General features: G+C 41.6%; 1 long non-coding RNA gene across 1 annotated transcript; it reads left to right on the forward strand.

The window, feature by feature from the left end:
• The first annotated feature begins 2,076 nt into the window (after positions 1 to 2,076).
• On the forward strand, positions 2,077 to 17,968 carry LOC128571286 (uncharacterized). Its single transcript, XR_008375727.1, has 3 exons — positions 2,077 to 2,255; positions 2,742 to 2,919; positions 17,677 to 17,968. It is a non-coding gene; the product is annotated as an uncharacterized LOC128571286 (long non-coding RNA).
• Positions 17,969 to 21,152: the final 3,184 nt, after the last annotated feature.

Raw genomic sequence — 21,152 nt, forward strand, 5'->3', positions numbered from 1 at the left:
CTCGCTGAGCTGGGAGGCTCCTGTTTTCTCAGAACTTGAGCAGTGATGACTTTACATTGCTTGAACCACCTGAATGAGTCTCCTATTGCTTACTGTAACAAGTCATCACAAACTGAGTAGCTTAAAACAACACAAATGTATTCTCTTATAGTTTTGGAGGTCAGAAATATGAAATGAGTCTTAGGGGGCTCACATCAAGGGGCCGTGGCCTGGTTCCTTCTGGAAGCTCTGGGAGAGAATCCATTCCCTGACTCTTTGAGCTTCTAAAGACTCCTGGCATTCCCTGGGTTGTGGCCACATCCCTCCAATTTCTGTGTCTGTTGTCACATTGCCTTTTCCTCTCTCTGACCTCCTCTCTCTCTTGTAAAGGACTCTTGTGATTACAGCGAGCTCATCTGACTAACCCAGGATAATCTCCCCATGTCAAGATACTTAACTTCACCACACCAGCATGGTCCATTTTTACCATGTCAGGTAACATAGTCAGTTTCTGGAGGTTCACAGGTGGACAGCTTTGAGGCCCACTGTTCTGCCGGCCACAACTGTCCAGGTCTTTCATCAGAATTTCTTTAGCCAGAGCCTCCCGAAACAGCTTAGGCTGCCTGCAGTCTTCTGGAACTAAATCTTCCATCATAATCCCTTCAAAGTCAAGGTTCTGAGCCAGTATGACTCTGAGAGCGACTCATTCCACTGACTGTTTCTTACCATGGATGTTCCTTGCATCAATCTCCCAAGGGCCAGAAGCTAAAGGAGCAGGGCCAAGGTCATGCTGTCCCTTGAGTCCTGGAGCACACACTGGACATAAAGCACACTGCCCCCTGAGAACCTGGACAGAGGTGACCTCTCAGGCAGCAAATCTATGAGGAGAAAATTGGCAGGTGGAACAGAGAGAAGTTAGACAATGCGTTGGCCAAGGAGCCAGAGTGGATGGTCATTGACAAGGAAAAGGACACTGAAAAACACCCAGCCCTAACTTTTCCTTAAACCAAACAGTTGTTCTTCCCTTAACCCCATGGACCCTGACACACTGGGACAAGCTGGGCTGATTGGCCCGTCAATCACATGTTCTGAGCCCATGACTGGTTCTGGGAGACAAGCTGGGTGATGGGCACTGATTCCTACAATGTGTCCAGGTCAATGGATAGGCCCACCGGGCAGCAAAACCTCCCTTGGTTCACCCACCATCTCCATCAGTGCAAAGATGGTTCTTTAGACTTGCAGGCAGGGTGGTCAACCATCCTGATTTTCCTGGGACTGAGGGCTTTTCTGGGGAAAATGGGACAAGGTGGTCCCCTATCTGTAGAGCAGCCATGCAAACCCGAGCAGCAGGCTTGGCTGCTGCCCACCCTCCAGCCCAGGTGCTCGCAGGCACCCTAATGCCTCCAGCAGACTGGGTCTGTAGCTGTTACAAAAGCTCTCCATAATAATCAGCCTCGGTGGTGATAGCAGGAGCTCAGGGTCTGTTGGAGAGGACAGCCCTCTGCCTTGGGGCTGCTGAGTCACACTGGTCCAAGGTCTGAGTGAGTCAGGAGCTCTATTTCTGAATCACTCCTACAGAGAAGGTTCTCAGACTGGACAGAGGGAAGGGACAAACTAAATCTCAAAAGTTAAGACTCCACTGTAAAAACTGAATGATTCAGAAGCCTGCAATGGGGGCAGGTCTTTCCAGAGTCAAGGCTACTCATGTTGGGAGCCCCAACCTGCTGCTGGGAAGAAGGGTGGCATGGTAGGAAGGGGATGCTGGGGCCAGGCAGACCCCAGATACCCGCCTCCCAGTGACCTTGAGTAAGCGCCCTCGTGTCTCTAAGCTTTACCTTCTGACTGATAAAAAGAAGTTAATGATACCTCTGTGCAGAGTTAGGACAAACAATAAACAACTAACATGTGAACTTGCCTAATACCCAGTAGTTTGCTCCTGTCCTCAGGCCCAGATCAAGGTCAGTAGGAAAACAAATTAGTAACCAGAGGCTGCCTGGTGAGTCTCAAATTAGAACAAAGGGCACTGGGCAAACCCAGAGCTGTTTCACCCAAGCCCTGGGCCCAGCCCCTTCCCTCCCTTGGATGGGCTCTCTCTGCAGCACTTCCTTTGGTATTACTCACCAGTCTCCTGGCCCTCCTTTCCTTCCAGTAGTACCTCATGTGGCCTGTGTTACAAACGATTAGATTCCAATTCCTCTATCTGGTTTCCTGCTGGACTTTTTGATTTTTTTAATCATGAGTGATTTCATTTGACCGTCCAGTAAACCCTTTGTGAGGTAAGTGTTACTCTCCCCATTTTACAGATTTGGAAACTGAAGTTTGGAGAGGTTGAGGAAGTTGCTTAGGGTGACACCAATTTGGCTGCACATCTCCAGGCTTCAAGTTCAATGCTTTTCCCACTGAAGCAGATTCTATGATATGGGCCATATTAGTGGGGTGCACCCTGGAGGGGATATAAGGGTATCCCCACATTAAGTTCCCACTGCAGTGGGCAGGAGGCAGTGGGCAAGGGCTGACCCTGTTAGTTGCTCCAGTGCTGGGCTGGTGCTATCACAGAGGCCTGAGTTTCAACTTCCATGGGAGAACAGGGTCCTATTGCCCCCGCTCTTACAGTGAGGAAAGGAGTGCCCAAGTCCTGTCTTCCTGAGTGACATGGGGTGGCTGGAATGGATGTCCCACTCAAGAACAGAGGTTGAAAATTCTCTGAGATGTCTTGTTTTTAGTCATGACCGGTTTTTAGATCATCATTTAAAACATGACAGGAGGTCAGTTGAGGGGGCGGAGACAAGATGGCTACAGAAGCTTCTGTCCAGATGGAGAGTTAAAGGACAGAAACTTAGCAAGTAACCTGGTGGATTTGAGCTGCACCAAGAGAGAAGGTTGAAGAATGCACATCAACCCCGCTGAGGCGAGCTGCAACACCAAGGATACAAACAAAAGGTACAAAATCCATCAGCAAGTGGACGGGAATCCCCTCCCCCATGAGAATGGCATGGAGTGCCCCACAAATAAACGAGCAGAGTTCAAAGGTCCTCCCACTACACTCCATGGGAGAGACCCTCTAAAAACTGGACCTACCTCCCCTACTAGGGTGCCACGGCGTTCTTCTGCCAGGCATAAAACTGTATAAAACTGTATATATTCTCTACCTGCAACTCTGAGCTCCCAGCACTCCCCTCCACTCTGAGGTCTGGAGGCCTGTCCCCCAGGAGTCCAGATTCTTGGGTGATTTCTCGAGGGGTATAGACAGGGCCTAAACTGCAGCTGGTCAGTGCTAACTCTGGGGCATGGGAGTGAGGAGAGGATGGTCAGCTGAGAGGGAACCACACCGGAGCGGCGGTGCCCCGAGGCACAGAGCAGCAGCCTTCTTTTAGCAATAATAGGGCTCACTCCCAGATATTCTGAAGCCACACCCCCTATCTCCCTGGGAAACCAGAGGAGGCGGGGCATCTACTCAGGTGGCAACCACCATGGAACAGATCTGGGACAGAAATGCAGGCCCTGTGAGTAAAGGGTTTGCCTGAGGCGGTACCGGCCTGGGTGGAGCGTGGGGACTAGAAACACACATGCAGAGCTGAGAAGTTCCCAGGGCAGGGCTGACCCAGAGGACTGGTTCACTGAGCCTAAGATGCACCCGGCCCTCGGGGGATCGTCAGCTTATAGACAAAGGAAGACAGGAGGCTAGAACTGTCAGGTAACCAAATACAAACCTGCAGGAGCACAGGCTCTGGGAACTCAAAACAGCTTCTCTTCTGCAAGGGAATTTAGCAGGGACAGAAACAAATTACCACAAAGTTGTTCTGTTCTGTTCTGTCAGTAACATCAATCAGGGGTGGGGCTGGAACTGAGTGAACACCCCCCAGCCTCCATCAAGCGCCCGAGGTTGTCAGGCCTCACTTCCCCCTGCTAGATAGAGACAGAGCGCATCAGCCTGGCTGAGCAGAAATAGATTTCTTTGTGATTCAGGTAGGTGCAACCCCCTGGAGTATCTATCCACTACAGGCAACTGGGTCAAAGCCCTGCAGGACTATCAGTGACTGGTGTGATGGAGGTGCAAGGTGGGGAAGGAGGCATCAACCTTCCCAGACTGATCTATTTGCTGGGTGGGTCCTCCTGACTCCACAGAGCACTGGAGCAAGCCATATCAGAGTAGTCACCAGACCCCTGCAATCCAGTTGCCAGAGACCTTTTAAACTCTCCCACCTGAGACAGGTGCTGACTGAGAGAATTGATTTGGACCTTTTGAACTGAGCCAATCGCCCAAGGACTATTCAAGTGGTGCCTGGGTGTGTGGTTGTAGGAAGGTTTGATTTTCTTTTTCCAATTGTTGCCTGTGGGGGGCGGGGTGACTTAATTGCTGGTATTTCTCCACAGCTGAGACTTCAACCCAGAGTAACTGTTTCACTAGGGTTGAACAGAGACCAGCTGAAAACCAGACAGAAACACTTAGCCCCACCACACCAAACAGGTCCCCAGTATCTCAGGCCATAGCACTGTATGGGTCCTTGACAAAGCTCCAGGGGAAAAAATCAAATGGTATAAAACAATCACGGGGTGGAATCAGCGGAAAAACTCTGGTAACATGAATAACCAGAATAGATCAACCCCCCCCCCCAAGGAAAGATATGGCAGATGTAACTGAAGATCCCATTCATAAACAGCTGGCTGAGATGTCAGAAATCAAATTCAGAATTTGGATTGCAAACAAGATTAATAAAATGGAGGAAAATTTGGAATTAGAAATTCGAGCGGCAATTCAAAAGTCAGAATTAGAAATTCAAAAGTTGTCTCAAGAATTTAACAAATTTAAAGACAAAACCACCAAAGATTTTGATGCACTGAAGCAAGAATTTGCAGCCCTCAAGATCTGAAAACTACAGTAGAAGCCCTCAGTAACAGAGTGGAGCAAGCAAAAGAAAGGATTTCTGACATTGAAGACAAAGCCTTTGAATGCTCCCAAACTCTCAAAGAGGAAGAGAAATGGAGAGCAAAAACAGATCATTCTCTCAGAGAGCTCCAGGATAATTCGAAGAAGGCTAATATCTGCTTCATTGGAATCCCTCAAAGTGATGAAGTGGCCTCGCTAGGCACAGAGGCCCTTCTCCATGAAATTATGAAAGAGAATTTTCCAGACATGCCAAGAGATTCTGAAATTCAGATAGCAGACAGTTTCAGAACCCCAGCACAACTCAACCCCAATAAGACATCCCCTGGGCATATCATAATTAACTTCACTAAAGTTAATATGAAGGAGAAAATTCTGAAAGCAGCCAGACATAAGAAATCCATTACCTACAAAGGGAAGAATATTAGAATGACTGCAGATCTCTCTGCTGAAACTTTTCAAGCCAGAAGAGGGTGGTCATCGACTTTTAATCTCCTAAAGCAAAATAACTTTCAACCCCGGATCCTGTATCCAGCTAAACTGAGTTTCATTTATGATGGAGAAATTAAATACTTTAATGACATTCATATGTTGAAGAAATTTGCCATAACCAAACCAGCTCTTCAGGATATTCTCAGACCTATCCTCCATAATGACCAGCCCAAGCCTCTACCACAAAAGTAAACTCACTCAGATACTTTTGATCAAACTCCAACTTCCACAGTGACAAAAGGATTAAAAATGTCCACTGGACTTTTGAAAAACTCGATACCCAAAATTTTACCAGACTTATCAATATTCTCCATTAATGTGAATGGCTTAAACTATCTTCTAAAGAGGCACAGTTTAGCTGACTGGATACAAAAACTCAGGCCAGATATTTGCTGCATATAAGAGTCACATCTTACCTTAAAAGACAAATATAGACTAAGGGTTAAAGGATGATCATCCATATTTCAGGCAAATGGTAATCAGAAAAAAGCAGGTATTGCAAATTTATTTGCAGATACAATAGGCTTTAAACCAACAAAAGTAAGGAAGCATAAGAATGGTCACTTCATATTTGTTAAGGGTAATACTCAATATGATGAGATTTCAATTATTAATATCTATGCACCCAACCAGAATGCACCTCAATTTATAAGAGAAACTCTAACAGACATGAGCAACTTGATTTCCTCCAGCTCCATAATAGTTGGAGATTTCAACACTCCTTTGGCAGTGTTGGATCGATCCTCCAATAAGAAGCTGAGCAAAGAAATTTTAGATTTAAACCTAACCATCCAACATTTGGATTTAGCAGACATCTACAGAACATTTCATCTCAACAAAACTAAATACACATACTTCTCATCAGCCCACGGAACATATTCCAAAATTGATCACGTCATAGGTCACAAGTCTAACCTCAGTAAATTTAAAGGAATAGAAATTATTCCTTGCATCTTCTCAGACCACCATGGAATAAAAGTTGAGCTCAGTAACAACAGGAATCTGCATACTCATACAAAAATATGGAAGTTAAATAACCTTATGCTGAATGATAGGTGGGTCAGAGATGAGATTAAGAAGGAAATTGCCAAATTTTTGGAACAAAATGACAATGAAGACACGAATTAACAGAACCTCTGGGATACTGTAAAGGCAGTCCTAAGAGGGAAATTTATAGCACTGCAGCCTTCCTCAAGAGAATGGAAAGAGAGGAAGTTAACAACTTAATGTGACATCTCAAGCAATTGGAAATGGAAAAACATTTCAACCCCAAACCAAGTAGAAGAAAAGAAATAACCAAAATTAGAGCAGAATTTAATGAAATTGAAAACAAAAGAACTATACAACAGATCAATAAATCAAAAAGTTGCTTTTTTAAAAAGGTCAATAAAATAGATAAACCTTTGGCTAACCTAACCAGGAAAAAAAAGAGTAAAATCTCTAATCTCATCAATCAGAAATGACAAAGACGAAATAACAACAGACTCCTCAGAAATTCAAAATTCCTTAATGAATATTACAAGAAACTGTATTCTCAGAAATATGAAAATCTGAAAGAAATTGACCAAAACCTGGAAGCACGCCACCTACCAAGACTTAGCCAGAACGAAGTGGAAATGTTGAACAGGCCTATATCAAGTTCTGAAATAGCATCAACTATACAAAATCTCCCTAAAAAGAAAAGCCCAGGACCAGATGGCTTTACGTCAGAATTCTACCAAACATTTAAAGAAGAACTAGTACCTATACTACTAAACCTCTTCCAAAATATAGAAAAAGAAAAAATATTACCCAGCACATTCTACGAAGCAAACATCACCTTGATCCCCAAACCAGGGAAAGACCCAACAAGAAAAGAAAATTATAGACCAATATCACTAATGAATATAGATGCTAAAATACTCAATAAGATCCTAACAAACAGAATCCAACAACACATCAAAAAAATTATACACCATGACCAAGTCGGATTTATCCCAGGGTCTCAAGGCTGGTTCAATACATGTAAATCTATAAATGTAATTCAACACAAAAACAAACTTAAAAATTAAGACCATATGATTCTTTCAATTGATGCAGAAAAAGCTTTTGATAATATCCAGCATCCCTTCATGATCAGAACACTTGAGAAAATTGGTATTGAAGGGACATTTCTTAAACTGATAGAGGCCATCTACAGCAAACCCACAGCCAATATCGTATTGAATGGAGTTAAATTGAAATCATTTCCGCTCAGATCAGGAACCAGACAAGGCTGCCCATTGTCTCCACTGCTCTTTAACATTGTCATGTAAGTTTTAGCCACCGCAATTAGGGAAGAAAAGGCGATCAAGGGTATCCATATAGGGTCAGAAGAGATCAAACTTTCGCTCTTCGTAGATGATTGTATATCTGGAAAACACCAGGGATTCTACTACAAAACTCTTAGAAGTGATCAAGGAATACAGCAGCGTCTCAGGTTACAAAATCAACATTCATAAATCAGTAGCCTTTATATATATACCAACAATACTCAAGATGAAAAAAACAGTTAAGGACTGTATTCCATTCACAGTAGTGCCAAAGAAGATGATATATTTGGGAGTTTATCTAACAAAGGACATGAAAGATCTCTATAAAGAGAACTATGAAACTCTAAGAAAAGAAATAGCTGAAAATGTTAACAAATGGAAAAACATACCATGCTCATGGCTGGGAAAAATCAACATTGTAAAATGTCCATACTACCCAAAGCAATATACAATTTTAATGCAATCCCTATTAAAGCTCCACTGTCATACTTTAAAGATCTTGAAAAAATAATACTTCATTTTATATGGAATCAGAAAAAAACTCGAATAGCCGAGACATTACTCAGAAATAAAAACAAAGCAGGAGGAATCACGCTATCAGACCTCAGACTACATTATAAATCGATAGTGATCAAAACAGCATGGTACTTGCACAAAAACAGAGAAGTAGATATCTGGAACAGAATAGAGAACCAAGAGATTAACCCAGCTACTTACCGTTATTTGATCTTTGACAAGCCAATTAAAAACATTCAGTGGGGAAAAGATTCCCTATTTAACAAATGGTGCTGGGTAAACTGGCTGGCAACTTGTAGAAGACTGAAACTGGACCCACACCTTTCACCATTAACTAAGATAGACTCTCACTGGATTAAAGATTTAAACTTAAGACATGAAACTATAAAAATACTAGAAGAGAAAGCAGGGAAAACCCTTGAAGAAATTGGTCTGGGCGAGTATTTTATGAGGAGGACCCCCTGGGCAATTGAAGCAGCTTCAAAAATACACTACTGGGACTTGATCAAACTAAAAAGCTTCTGCACAGCCAAGAACACAGTAAGTAAAGCAAGCAAACAGCCATCAGAATGGGAGAAGATATTTGCAGGTTATGTTTCTGACAAAGGTTTAATAACCAGAATTCACAGAGAACTCAAACGTATAAACAAGAAAAGAACAAGTGTTCCCATCACAGGCTGGGCAAGGGAGTTGAAGAGAAAATTCTCTGAAGACAGGCGCACGGCCACAGACATATGAAAAAATGCTCATCGTCTTTAATCATCGGAGAAATGCGAATCAAAACTACTTTGAGATATCACCTAACTCCAATAAGATTAGCCCATATCACAAAATCCCAAGACCAGAGATGTTGGCGCGGATGTGGAGAAAAGGGAACACATCTACACTGCTGGTGGGAATGCAAATTAATACACTCCTTTTGGAAAGATGTTTGAGAACACTTAGAGATCTAAAAATAGATCTGCCATTCAATCCTATAATTCCTCTACTAGGCATATACCCAGAAGACCAAAAATCACATCATAACAAAGATATTTGTACCAGAATGTTTATTGCAGCCCAATTCATAATTGCTAAGTCATGGAAAAGCCCAAGTGCCCATCGATCCACGAATGGATTAATAAATTGTGGTATATATACACCATGGAATATTATGCAGCCTTAAAGAAAGATGGAGACTTCACCTCTTTCATATTTACATGGATGGACCTGGAACATATTCTTCTTAGTAAAGTATCTCAAGAATGGAAGAAAAAGTATCCAATGTACTCAGCCCTACTATGAAACTAATTTATGGCTTTCACATGAAAGCTATAACCCAGTTATAACCTAAGAATAGGGGGAAGGGAGAAAGGGCAGGGAAAGAGGGGGGAGGTGGTCAGAGGGAGGGTGGATTGGTGGGATTATATCTGTGGTGCATCTTACAAGGGTATATGTGAAACTTAGTAAACATAGAATGTAAATGTCTTAACACAATAACTAAGAAAATATCAGGAAGGCTATGTTAACCAGTGTGATGAAAATGTGTCAAACGGTCTATAAAAGCAGTGTATGGTGCCCCATGATCGCATTAATGTACACAGCTATGATTTAATAAAAAAAAAAAAAAAAAAACATGACAGGAAAGAACCTATAGACCTCAGAGCTGACCTTCCACTCTCCCAAGTCCATGGGCACAGAGACCAGGAGACAAAGCCAAGGGCCCACTGGGGTGGGAGATCTGATAGGACACCACACCCAGCTGGGCCCCACCTGAGTAAGGATGGATAAGAAAGACATTTTTGGATAGAGAGATTAAAGATGGCGACCGAGTAACAACTTCCCTGCAACTGGGAACAGTGAGTCTGGGGAGACAAGACTCCAGGCATCTCTGGCCGGTGGGACCTGCCTATAATCATCCCTTTGAGGATACAGGGAGCCAGCAAGGGACTTCTGGACCCCAAGAGGAAGACAAAAACAGTGGAAAACTGGCAAGGGGTTGCGTGTGTTTGATTGACCTAATCACGCTGGCAACCGTAAGTACAAGCAGCAGTGAGACTGCAAACCGGAAAGGCCTTACCTGTGAACTGTTTTGGTGTTCTTGGACTTGGCACTCAGTTGAACTGCCTTGGGGAGAGCTTGAGCAGGAGTGTGGAGAACTTTGGGCATTGTCTGGGGCCCCAGACTGAGCCACTGAGCTGGGCGCAGGAAGCCATTATGAAAGAACTGCCCCGGCAAGCTCCACCCTCAGGGTCTCAGAGCAAGGATTGGGCGGGTCAAAGTAACCTACTGACTGAGCAGCCTAAAGGCGGGGACTGAGCTGCCTTACAGCCTTAATCCTTAGGGGCAGAGTGAGACGGTTTTGGCACACTGGAGCCTTGGGCTGTTGCCCTGGGTAGAGTGCCGTAACATCACAGCTCATAGCAACCTCAAACATCTGGGCTTGGCGCTGCCCAGACCTCCATAAGAGCTGTGCAGCGATCCCCGACCCATGACCCGCACCCACCGGGCCTCCACATTCCCTGACCAGGAACTGTGGGAGCCACGCAACCCTGTGTCCTCCCTTCTGTGTCCTCCCAGCTTCCACACTAGCCCGTTCATCTGGACAGGGACTCTGGTAGCTTTGTGCCCTTTGGAGCCCTCCCTGCCTCTGCGCAGAGCTCTTCTCCTGGCCAGAGACTGCTGGAGCCTTGGGCTCTCTGTGCCAAAGTCACTGGGCACCTGGCACTCCCAGAACCATGCGCACCACCCCCGGCCCTGTTGCTGGATCTGGGTGTGTCACAAACTGGAGCTGCTTCCACAACCAGAACTCCCTAGCTAGAGCAGCCCCAGAGGAACTACACAGGGTCACTCCCTACAAAGATCCAGCAACAATAGAGTGATCCTGCTGGGGTCTAATCTTGGAGAGACACCTCCCCAACTCTGAGGACAGCCAGAGGCAATGGTGAAAAACAATCATGAGGTGAAATCAACAGAAAAACTCTGGCAATATGAATAATCAGAGTAGATCAACTCCTCCAAGGATCAATGGGGCAGAAACAGCACAAGACCCCATGCACAAATAAATAGCTGAGATGTCAGAAACTGAATTCAGGATCTGGATAGCAAATAAGATCAAATTAGAATTCCAAAAGTTATCTCAAGAATTCAACGGATTCAAAGACCAAATGACAAAAGATTTCGACACATTGAGACAAGAAGTTGCATCCCTCAAAGATCTGAGAAACACAGTAGAATCCCTCAGTAACAGAATGGAGCAAGCAGAAGAAAGGATTTCTGACACTGAAGACAAAGCTTTCGAACGCTCCCAAACCCTCAAAGAAGAAGAGAAATGGAGAGCAAAAACAGACCACTCTCTCAGAGAGCTCTCGGATAATTTGAAGAAAACCAATATTTGTCTTATAGGGATCCCCGAAAGTGACAAAGTGGCTTCACAAGGCACAGAGTCTCTTCTCCATGAGATTATGAAGGAGAACTTTCTAAACATGCCAAGAGATTCCGAAATTCAGATAGCAGACAGTTTCAGAACTCCAGCACGACTCAACCCAAAGAAGACATCCCCCAGACACATCATAATCAATTTCACTAAAGTTAATATGAAGGAGAAAATTCTGAAAGCTGCCAGACAAAAGAAAACCATTACCTACAAGGGGAAGAATATCAGAATAACTGCAGATCTCTCTGCTGAAACCTTTCAAGCTAGAAGAGGATGATCATCGACTTGTAATCACCTAAAACAAAATACTTTCAACCCAGGATCCTGTACCCAGCTAAACTGAGCTTCATTTATGATGGAGAAATTGAATACTTCAACGACCACATGTTGAAGAAATTTGCCACAACTAAACCAGCTCTCCAGGACATTCTTAGACCTATCTTCCATAAAGACCAGCGTAATTCTCCACCACAAAAGTAAACCCACCCCCAAAATTTTTGATCAAATTCCAACTTCCACAGTCACAAAAGGATTAAAAATGTCCACTGGTCTCTCGAAAGGCTTATCAATACTCTCAATTAATGTGAATGGTTTAAATTGTCCTCTAAAGAGGCATAGGTTGGCGGACTGGATACAAAAACTCAAGCCAGGTATCTGCTGCATCCAAGAATCACATCTTACATTAAAAGACAGATATAGACTCAAGGTGGTCATCTATATTCCAGGCAAATGGAAAGCAGAAAAAAGCAGGCGTTGCAATCCTGTTCGCAGACACAATAGGCTTTAAACCAACCAAAATAATTAAGGATAAGGATGGACACTTCATATTTGTTAAAGGTAATACTCAATATGATGAGATCTCAATTATTAATATTTATGCACCCAACCACAATGCACCTCAATTTATAAGAGAAACTCTAACAGACATGAGCAACTCGATTTCCTCCACTTCCATAGTAGTTGGAGATTTTAACACACCTTTAGCAGTCCTGGATAGATCCTCCAAAAAGAAGCTAAGCAAAGAAATTTTAGATTTAAACTCAACCATTCAACATCTGGACTTAACAGACACCTACAGAACATTTCATCCCAAAAAAACTGAATACACATTCTTCTCATCAGCCCACGGAACATACTCCAAAATCGACCACATCCTAGGCCACAAATCTAACCTCAGCAAATTTAAAAAAATAGAAATTATTCTTTGCATCTTCTCAGACTATCATGGAATAAAAGTTGAACTAAATAACAACAGGAACCTGCATACCCATACAAAAACATGGAAGCTAAACAACCTTATGCTGAAGGACACATGGGTTATAGATGAGAGTAAGAAGGAAATCACCGTATTTTTGGAACAAAATAACAACCAAGACATGAATTACCAGAACCTCTGGGATACTGCAAAGGCAGTCCTAAGAGGGAAATTTATAGCACTGCAAGCCTTCCTCAAGGAAACGGAAAGAGAGGAAGTCAATAACTTAATGGAACATCTCAAGCAACTGGAGAAAGAAGAACACTTCAACCCCAAATGCAGCAGAAGAAAAGAAATAACCAAAATCAGAGCAGAATTAAATGAAATTGAAAACAAAAGAACTATACAACAGATCAATAAATCAAAAAGCTGTTTTTTCAAAAAGGTCAACAAAATAGATAAACCTTTGGCCAACCTAATCAGGAAAAAAAGAGTAAAATCTCTAATTTCGTCAATCAGAAATGGTAATGATGAAATAACAACAGACCCCTCAGAAATTCAAAAAATCCTTAATGAATACTACAAGAAACTCTACTCTCACAAATATGAAAATCTGAAAGAAATCGACCAATACCTGGAAGCACGCCACCTACCAAGACTTAGCCAGAACGAAGTGGAAATGTTGAACAGGCCTATATCAAGTTCTGAAATAGCATCAACTATACAAAATCTCCCTAAAAAGAAAAGCCCAGGACCAGATGGCTTTACGTCAGAATTCTACCAAACATTTAAAGAAGAACTAGTACCTATACTACTAAACCTCTTCCAAAATATAGAAAAAGAAAAAATATTACCCAGCACATTCTACGAAGCAAACATCACCTTGATCCCCAAACCAGGGAAAGACCCAACAAGAAAAGAAAATTATAGACCAATATCACTAATGAATATAGATGCTAAAATACTCAATAAGATCCTAACAAACAGAATCCAACAACACATCAAAAAAATTATACACCATGACCAAGTCGGATTTATCCCAGGGTCTCAAGGCTGGTTCAATATACGTAAATCTATAAATGTAATTCAACACAAAAACAAACTTAAAAATTAAGACCATATGATTCTTTCAATTGATGCAGAAAAAGCTTTTGATAATATCCAGCATCCCTTCATGATCAGAGCACTTAAGAAAATTGGTATAGAAGGGACATTTCTTCCATCTACAGCAAACCCACAGCCAATATCGTATTGAATGAAGTTAAACTGAAATCATTTCCACTCAGATCAGGAACCAGGCAAGGTTGCCCATTGTCTCCATTGCTCTTTAACATTGTAATGGAAGTTTTAGCCATTGCAATTAGGGAAGAAAAGGCGATCAAGGGTATCCACATAGGGTCAGAAGAGATCAAACTTTCACTCTTCACAGATGATATGATCGTATATCTGGAAAACACTAGGGATTCTACTATAAAACTTTTAGAAGTGATCAAGGAATATAGCAATGTCTCAGACTACCAAATCAACACCCATAAATCTGTAGCCTTTATATATACCAACAATAACCAAGCCGAACAAACAGTCAAGGACTCTATTCCTTTCACAGTAGTGCCAAAGAAGATGAAATATTTGGGAGTATACCTAACAAAGGACATGAAAGATCTCTACAAAGAGAACTATGAAACTCTAAGAAAAGAAATAGCCGAAGATGTTAACAGATGGAAAAACATACCATGCTTATGGCTGGAAAGAATCAACATTGTTAAAATGTCCATACTGCCCAAAGCAATATATAACTTTAATGCAATTCCTATTAAAGCTCCATTGTCATACTTTAAAGATCTTGAAAAAATAATACTTCGTTTTATATGGAATCAGAAAAAACCTCGAATAGCCAAAACATTACTGAGCAATAAAAACAAAGCAGGAGGAATCACGCTACCAGACCTGAGACTGTACTATAAATCCATAGTGATCAAAACAGCATGGTACTGGCACAAAAGCAGAGAAGTAGATGTCTGGAACAGAATAGAGAACCAAGAGATGGATCCAGCTACTTACCGTTACTTGATCTTTGACAAGCCAATTAAAAACATTCAGTGGGGGGGCGGCGCCTGTGGCTCAGTGAGTAGGGCACCGGCCCCATATGCCGAGGGTGGCGGGTTCAAACCCAGCCCCGGCCAAAATGCAACAAAAAAATATCCGGGCATTGTGGCGGGCGCCTGTAGTCCCAGCTGCTCAGGAGGCTGAGGCAAGAGAATCGCTTAAGCCCAAGGGTTAGAGGTTGCTGTGAGCCGTGTGACGCCACGGCACTCTACCCGAGGGCGGTACAGTGAGACTCTGTCTCTACAAAAAAAAAAAAAAAACATTCAGTGGGGAAAAGATTCCCTATTTAACAAATGGTGATGGGTAAACTGGCTGGCAACCTGTAGAAGATTGAAACTGGACCCACACCTTTAGCCATTAACTAAAATAGACTCTAACTGGATAAAAGATTTAAACTTAAGACATGAAACTATAAAAATGCTTGAAGAAAGTGCAGGGAAAACTCTTGAAGGAATCGGCCTGGGTGAATATTTTATGAGGAGGACTCCCCAGGCAATTGAAGCAGTATCAAAAATACACTACTGGGACCTGATCAAACTAAAAAGCTTCTGCACAGCCCAGAACATAGTGAGTAAAGCAAGCAGACATCCCTCAGAATAGGAGAAAATATTTGCAGGTTATACCTCCGATAAAGGTCTAATAACCAGAATCCACAGAGAACTCAAACGTATAAACAAGAAAAGAACACGTGACCCCATCTCAGGGTGGGCAAGGGACTTGAAGAGAAACTTCTCTAAAGAAGACCGACGCAAGATCTACAAACACATGAAAAAAAGCTCATCATCCTTAATCATCAGAGAAATGCAAATCAAAACTACTCTGAGATATCACCTAACCCCAGTAAGAGTAGCCCACATAACAAAATCCCCAAACCAGAAATGTTGGCGTGAATGTGGAGGAAAGGGCACACTTCTACACTGCTGGTGGGAATGCCCACTAATACGTTCCTTCTGGAAGGATGTTTGGAGAATACTTAGAGACCTAAAAATAGACCTTCCATTCGATCCTATAATTCCTTTACTAGGTTTATACCCAGAAGACCAAAAGTCACACTATAACAAAGACATCTGTACCAGAATGTTTATTGCAGCCCAATTCGTAATCGCTAAGTCATGGAAGAAGCCCAAGTGCCCATCGACCCACGAATGGACTAGCAAATTGTGGTACATATATACCATGGAATACTATGCAGCCTTAAAGAAAGATGGAGACTTTACCTCTTTCATGTTTACATGGATGGAGCTGGAACATATTCTTCTTAGCAAAGTATCTCAGGAATGGAAGAAAAAGTATCCAATGTACTCAGCCCTACTATGAAGCTAAATTATAGCTTTCACATGAAGACTATAACCCAACTATAGCACAAGACTATGGGGAAAGGGCCAAGGAAGGGGAAGGGAGGGGGGAGGTTTTTGTAGAGGGAGGGTAATGGGTAGGGCCACATCTATGGTGCATCTTAGAATGGGTACAGGTGATTGCACTAGTGTACACAGCTATGATTTAACAATAAAAAAAAAAGAAAGGCATTTTTGCCATCTGATACCTTGGTAGATAGGAGTAGGGGGGGAATCCCCTGGAGGCTCATAACCATGAGGGGGCCTACACACAGGTTTGTGATCTGATTTGATGCATCTATGAGATTAAAAGAAAACAAAAAAAGAAAAAAAATTCAAGTAGAAACTTGAGGTTTCCAGTAATGCTAGTTAATCCCTAGTTAAAATGGAATCCCTGGGGAATGCAAATTAGTACAACCTCTGTGGAAAAAGGGGTATGAAAACTCCTCAAAGAACTAAAAATAGACCTATCATTTGATGCAGAAATCCCACACTGGGTATTTACTCAAAGGAAAGAAAGTCATGTTATCAAAAAGAAATCTGACTTGGAATATTTATTGCAGCACAACTCACAATTGCAAAGATGTGGAATTAACCCAAATGCCCATCAATTCATGAATAGGTTAACAAAATGTGGTATATATATACTATGGAATACTACTCAGCCAGGAAGACGGACTAAGGCTTTTTGCAACAATTTGGATGGAACTGGAGACCATTATCCCAAGTGAAGCATCTAAAGAACAGAAAAACAAACATCATATGTGCTTGCTATTAAATTGGAACTAACTGATGGGCGCACACGTACACAGGGGGAAATAAAACTCAGTAGAAATCAAGCAGGGTGAGGGGAGGAGGGGATGGACCAAAACCTACCTAAGAGGTACAGTGAACACTGCCTGGCGGACAGACACACTTATAACTCTGACTCAAGCATAATAAAAGCAAGACAAGTAATCAAACACATTGGTAGCCCCATAATATTTTAGAATGGTAATTTTTAAAAAGGAATCCCGACCTAGACATAGTTAGTGAAACTTCAGAAAGCCAAAGATAAAAAGATCTTAAAAACAGCCAAAGAGAAGGCTTGGTACCCAAGAGCTGGTTTCTCAGCAGCTGTATTGGATGCTAGAAGATCATGGAATAGTATCTCCAATGTGCTCAGGGAAAGTCATTGTCAGTCTAGAATGTTATATCCAGCAAAACTGTCATTCCTGAATGAGAGCAAAATAAGGTGTTCTTAAACAAAATTACTACCAGCAGATCCTCATTAAAGGAAATTCTGTGACCTATATCGATAGAAGGAAAATGATCCTGAATGGATGATCTGAGAAAAGAATTAAGTAGTAAATACAGGATAATTCTAAAGGACTACGGACTGTATCAAACAATAATTAAAATGTCTTGGGATGGGCTGGATATTACATGCCAGCTATTAGCTTTCTTCTCGCCTTGTACTACAGGGTTGGAAGACTAGAAGCTGCATTATTCAGATTCCCATGCCAAGAAGATTCCAATTTAGGTGCTGCCCATGAAAAACATCAACATGATACAGAAGCTGGAGAGATGTGGAAGCCATTCGGGCTCTAATGGTGGTGGCAGGAGCAGACGAGAACACCGAATTGGCAGGGGCTGGGGAGCCCAGTTTCCAGCAGTTTCAGATCTCTTGGTTACATTCCTCTGAACCCATTTTGCTCCTCCAGGCCATTTAACAACTTATAACCAGATTTTCCATATTGAATCTGCTTGACATACCAAGAGTAATTTCTGTTTTACTGACTAAATTCTTACTATTACACAAGTTGAACACACACACACTTACTATTACACAAGTTGAACACAAACTGACAGAATTAAAATAAAAGCACTTATCTTGGGAGGGAGTTAATGGAGCCAAATTGATTTAAGATTCTTGTATTCTTTGGAAGGAAGGCAAAGGTTTTGATTAACTTTTGACTTTGGTAGATTAAGAATGCATGGTGTACCTTCTGGAGTAATCACTGACATCATGGAAAAAGAGGTTTTTAAAAAGTAGAATTAATTTTTCTGTGGATACAGTTCCTTCACAAGGCAAGGCATGAGGCAAAAATCAATAGGAAACAGGCAGGGAAAATGGAAAGCAAAACTAAAGTGGTAAATTTAATATAATCAATTACGGATTATATGGATTATGGAATTACTCTAGTTAAAATATAATCAACGTGGATTGAAAATACAAATCCAACTGCATTCTTTTTTTACAAAAACACATAAGACTACATAAAGGATGAACACAGAAGAGTAGAAAGAGGTGAGCCAGGCAGACCCAAACCGAAAGAAAGCCCATGTATATTATGTGAATTAGTATAAATACCAATTTTATTAATATCAAAGTAGACATTAAATCAAAGGACCTTACAAAACCAAAGAGGATTACTTCATAATTATAGAAGGTCCAGTTCAACTAGAAAAACATAATAATTATAAATTGTATGCCAAAAGATAAAAGAATTGGAAAGGAAAAACAAAACTGTCCTTATTTGCAGATAATGTAAGTTTTGTTCAGAGGAAACCCAAAATGATCCATAGATGAATTATTAGAATGCATAAGAAGGCGTGACAATCATGCTAAATACGAAATCAATACATGTAAAAATCCTTTCTATTTCTGCATACCAATATGTAGGAAAATATTTTTTAAAACATGCCATTTACAAGAGCAACAAAGAAACAGTAAATCACTGGGAATAAAGCTAAGAACAGGTACAGTCTGTGGCGTAATTATAAATCTACACTGAGAGATGTTTATAAAGACTTTGAAACAGCCAAAATAGACCGTGGGAGTTTGATCCAAAACTTTCACCACATATAAAAGTTAACTCAAAGTGGATGATAAGCCTATGAGTAAATCCTAAAACTACACACCAGTAAAACCACAGCAGAAAACCGTTGTGACCTTGGGCGAAGCAAAGATTTCTTAAATATGACAAGAAAAGCACAACCCATAACAGAGGCAACTGATACATGGGACTTTATCATAACTTAAACTTTTGCCTTTCAAAAGATACTATTAAGAGAATGAAAAGACAAACCACAGACTGGGGAAAAGAATCTTTGCCAAACAAATATCTAATAAAGGAGCTGTATCAAGAATACAAAGAATTATACAAACTCAGTAATAAGAAAACAATCCAATTTAAAATGAGCAAAAGATCTGAACATTCTCTTTACCAGAAAATGTATGGATGGGAAAGAAGCTCGTGAAAAAATGTTCAACAACATCATGGAGGGGAGGGAGGCAGAGAGGATTATAAGGGAACAAGAAATGTTTGGTGCCAACGGGTATGTTCATTATCTTGACTGCAGCGTTGCTTTCATGGGTCTATCCATAGGTCAAACCTTATCAAATTGTATACTTTAAATGTGCGCAGTTTGTTATAAGTCAATCAAACCTCAATAAAGCTATTTTGGAAAAGACTTTAACAAAAGCAGAAAATATGCCACATTTGTGGGCTGGTAAACTCAATATTCTCTCCCATTCGATTTATGGATTCAGTGCAACCCCAATAAAAATACCCACTGCTTGTTGTGGAACTCCATGAGCTCATTTTAAACTTTATATAGACATGCCAAAGGACCGAGAATAGTCCAAACACTCTTGAAAATTTCCCCCTGGGGTAGAAGAATTTGGTTGACAAAATATAAAGATTATCATAAAACTGTAGTAATTAAGACAGTGTGGTGTTGGCTCAGGAATAGACCAATAATAGACAAATGGGAAAGAAGGAGGGTCCAGAAATAGATTCGTGCTTATAGGGACATTTGGCGTATGACAGAGGTGGGCTACAAAGCAGAGAGGAAGGGTAGACATTGCAATAAATGGTGCTGGGACAGCTGAGTCTATTTTGTTTTTTGAGTCTCACTCTGTTGTCCCAGGCTAGAGTGCCTTGGTGTCTTAGCTCACAGCAACCTCAAACTACTTGAGCTATTCTTCTGCCTCAGCCTCTCGAGTAGCCGGGATGATAGGCGCCCACTACCATGCCTGGCTATTTTTAGTAGATACAGGGTCTTGCTCTTGCTCAGGCTGTTCTTGAACTCGTGAACTGAAGCCATCCACCACCTTGGTGTCCCAGAGTGCTAGGATTAGAGGTATGAGCCACCATGCCCAGCGTTAGCTGAGTATTCGTATGGAGTAAGGGGTGAAAATTAGACCCCTATCTCACACAATACACAGGAATCAATTCCAGATGGAATAGGAACGTAAAAAGCAGAGACAATAGTTTTGGATATCTGCAAGATGTCAGGGTAGAGAAGAAACTCTTAACCACATTCACAAAAAGCATAAATCATAAAGGAAAACATTAATAAACTCAATTGTATTAAAATTAAGAACTTAATAGAGTAAAAAACAGTTCACAGAGGAGAGAAGATTTTTTTTTTATAGAACTGACCCCCTCAAAAGTAATACCAAAACTATATAAATAATAGACAACTCAATAGAAAATTGGCAAAATTCTTTCTTTCTTTTTTCTTTTCTTTGAGACAGAGTGTCACTATGTCACCCTTGGTAGAGTGCTTTGGAGTAACAGCTCACAGCAACCTCCTACCCTTAGGCTTAAGCGATTCTCCTGCCTCAGCCTTCCAAGTAGCTGGTACAACAGGTGTCCGCCACAATGCCCAGCTATGTTTTGGTTGTAGTTGTCATTGTTTGGCAGGCCTGGGCTGGATTCAAACCCGCCAGCTCTGGTGTATGTGGCCAGTGCCTTAGCTGTTGAGCCACAGGTGCTGAGCTACAAAATTCTTTCTAGGCACTTTATAAAAAAAGAAATCCAAATGGATAGCAAACATACGAATAGGTGCTCCGTCTCATTAATATTCAGGAAAATGCAAACTGAAACCACGAAGAAATATTACTGTAAATACATACCATAAGGATAATGAAATTCTGACCCTACCAAGT

This window comes from Nycticebus coucang, chromosome 18 (assembly GCF_027406575.1).
Source record: "Nycticebus coucang isolate mNycCou1 chromosome 18, mNycCou1.pri, whole genome shotgun sequence".
In the NCBI taxonomy this organism is placed as follows: Eukaryota; Metazoa; Chordata; class Mammalia; order Primates; family Lorisidae; genus Nycticebus; species Nycticebus coucang.